Source organism: Trichechus manatus, unplaced genomic scaffold, assembly GCF_000243295.1.
Source record: "Trichechus manatus latirostris isolate Lorelei unplaced genomic scaffold, TriManLat1.0 scaffold00067, whole genome shotgun sequence".
NCBI classification, from domain to species: Eukaryota; Metazoa; Chordata; class Mammalia; order Sirenia; family Trichechidae; genus Trichechus; species Trichechus manatus.
In genome coordinates, this window is record NW_004444003.1 from 8,000,557 (window position 1) to 8,004,196 (window position 3,640).

The window sequence follows — 3,640 nt, forward strand, 5'->3', positions numbered from 1 at the left end:
TCTGAGTATTAGAGATTTGAATTCCCTCTCAGGTAATTCTATTGCCTTTTCTTCCACTGGAAAGTCATCCAGTGTTTTATACTGGACACTTAGTGAAACCATCCTGTCCTGTTTTTGTAAATGTTTTGATATTGTCTGCTGTCTTTGGGGTATTCAGTAGTTATTTTTCTCATTTATTGATTGTAGATTTGTTTGTTTCGTCTTTTTTTTTTTTAAATTTGGCTATGTCTGAGCAGGCAGGCTGTGTGTTCTTTGTTGTTTGCTCATCTGTGGGCATGATACTTTTTGCCTCTTTCTCCAGTTGGCAGGGTGAGTTTCTCATGTAAGATACAGCAGGGCAGGCCTAGCTGAAGAAGAGTTGCTGGGATGGGTTGTTTGTGGCACTTACTACAGCCACCAGGGCAGGTCGGTATTCAGTGTAGGGCAAGTTTCGGTAAGCTGTGCCTGTGTTGCTTGGTGGTGTGATGCTAAGCACACAGTGCAGATAGGCAGGATGGAGCGGGGAGATTGTTATGTGTAAAGCTAAGATGGCCATGGGAGAGAGGAGAGAGGAACAGGGACTAAAAATATACAAATAAACAAAAAAGAGTGCTAGGGGAGCTTGCCGTTGGAGTGGAGAGACTATGGAATGGAGAAAAACAAAAAGGGAATAAGAAAAAAAAAAGAAAAGAAAAGAATGAATAAATAAAAATTAGAACCAAAAAAGAGCAACAAATATCCCAGGGAGCCCACCGGTGTGGCTACAAGTTCTGGGGAATTTGTTCCCAGGTGTTGCGGTACAGCCTGGCTATAAGGCGTAGACGTATTCAGCACCAGGTATTCCGAGAACAGGAAGAGAAGGAAGGTATAGAGAGACAAGAAACTGAGTAATGAAGAAAGACAGAAAGGGAAAAAGAGGGAAAAAAAATTAAAAAAAAATAGAACAATAAAATCCCCCCAAAAAAACAGAAAAAAGAAAACCCATGAAAAAAGAAATGCCTTCAGGGATCCCTCTGTGCATCTGCGCAAGCTGAGGGGTAGGTCCCAAGCCGTGTAGCACTGCCTGGCCAGAACAGGCTCCCAGCTTGAGAAACGGAAAAGAAAACAAACAAACAATTCAAAACAAACAAATAAACAAAAGCCCCGGGATCCCACCGGTGTGACAGTCCAGACCGGGAAGCAGTTCCACACTTGAACAGAGCTTCGCAGCCCCTTAGGAAGAAGCAAAGATGGCGCCCAGAGCCCAGTATTTGAGCGAAAGGAGGGGAAGGTGCTGAGAGGTAAGGAAGAAATTGAAAGAAGCAGAAAAAAGCAACACCAGCAGCCAACAAATGGCACTCAGGGAGTCGGCCAGTGTGGGTAGGTGGAATACAAGCAGCCGGTGCTTCCTGGCCAGAGACTGTGGCCACAGGAAGCAGAGGAGGCCCAGTGCAGGTGAAGAAGAGTGGGGGGTGGGAAAGTGTATATTGAAAATTACCGGTTGTTTTATCTCCTGCTGGAAGCTCCGTGAAGCTGCCTTCTCATTCCCCCATTTGCTGGTCTCTGATAGGAGTCCAAGATGGCGGATCCATGCTGTGTTAGCTGATGGAGACCTCTGCATGAATCTCTCCTTGCTCTCCATTCTCTGTCAGTTTTCTCACTCAATGTGGTGCTTTGCTGAGTTCTTTATCTCTTCATTTGATATTTTAGGGTTTCAGGATTGCTGTTTTCTCTGTTTGGCTTATTTTTTTGGATCTTTGCTGTGGAGGGACAGTGTGCTGCTTCTACCTAGAGTGCCATTTTGCCGGAAGTCTCTCATTGTAGTTTTGATTTGCATTTCTCTAATGGCTAATATAGTGAGAACCTCCTCATGTATCTGTTCGCCACTCGAATGTCTTCCTTGGTGAAGTAACTTTTCATATCCTTTGCCCATTTTTTAATTGGGTTGTCTTTATGTTGTTGAGGTTTTGCAATATTTTGTAGATTTTAGACATTAGACTCTTATCTGATTTGTCATAGCCAAAATTGTTTTCCCAGTCTGTAGGTTGTCTTTTTACTCTTTTGGTGAAGTCTTTTAATGAGCATAAGTGTTTGATTTTTTGGACCTCTGAGTTATCTAGTTTCTATTCTGGCGTTTGTGCATTGTTAGTAATGTTTTATATTCTGTTTATGCCATGTATTAGGACACCTAGCATTGCCTCTATTTTTTCTTCCATGATCTTTATCATTTTTGATTTTATATTTAGGTCTTTGATCCATTTTGAGTTAGTTTTTGTGCATGGTGTGAGGTATGGTGGGTCTTGTTTCAGTTTTTTGCAGATGGATATCCAGTTATGCCAGTACCATTTGTTAGAGAGATTGTCTTTTCCCCAAATAATGGACTCTGGGCCTTTGTCAAATATCAGCTACTTATACGTGTATGAATTTATGTCTGGATTCTCAATTCTGTTCCATTGGTCTATGTATACGTTTTTGTACCAGTTCCAGGCTGTTCTGACTACTGTGGCAGTAAAATAGCTTCTAAAATCAGGTAGTGTGAGGTCTCCTACATTGTTCTTCTTCAGTAATGCTTTACTTCTCCAGGGCCTTTCCCCTTTCCATATGAAGTTGGTGATTTGTTTCTTCATCTTATTAAAAAAATACCATTGCAAGTGGTGTGAACATGGTGTTACAGTCAGAAGCACCATGCTGTCCCTCCACAGTAAAGATCAGAAAAACTAAGTCAAACAGAGTCACATGTCAATCCTGAAACCCTAACCATCAAATGAAAAGATAAAGAACTCAGCCAAGCACCGAATGGAATAAGAAACTGACCAAGAACAGAGAGTAACGAAAGATACACGCAAAAGGTCCCCTATCAGCTACCACAGCATGGATCCACCATATTGGACTCCTATCAGAGATCAGCGAATAGGGGTATGAGAAAGCAGCTTCACAGAGCTTCCAGCAGGAAACAGAACAACTGGTAACCAGCGATATAAGCTATCCCACCCCCCACCCTTCCTCACTCTCACTTAGCATCCTCTGCTTGCTGCAGCCACAGTCTCTTGGCCGGGAAGCACCAGCTTCACCCCGTTGCTGCTTAGATTCCACCCACCTTCACTGGAAGGCTCCCTGAGTGCCTTTTGTTGGCTGCTGGTATTGCTTTTTTCCACTTCTTTAGATTTATTCCTTACCTCTCACCAACTCCCCCTTCTTTCTCTCAAATACCTGGCTCTGTTTGCCATCTTTTCGTCTTCCTGAAAGGCTGCTCGACTGAGGAACAGTTTCTTGGCCGGTGCTGTCACTCTGGTGGGACCCCCGGGGCTTTTTTTGTTTGTTTGTTTGCTCCGATTTGTTCTGTTTTGATTTGTTTGTTTTCTTTTTCTTTTCTTAGATTGGGAGCCCCTTGTAGCCGGGCAGTACCACACGGCTTGGAAGCTAATCCCTTACTCTGCAGAGACATGCAGGGACATCCTTGGGGGCATTACTTTTTTCTTTTTTTGGATTTTCTTGATTCTTTGTTTTGTTTTATTCTCTCTCTTATTCCTTTTTTGTCTTTCTACAAATCCAGTCTCTTGATTTAGTCATTTTTTTCACCCTTTTTCTATTTTTTTCATTTTTGATTTTCCCTATTTCACATTCTTTAATCTCTCCACTCCAATAGCAAGCTCCCTTAGCACTCTTATTTGTTTGTGTGTAT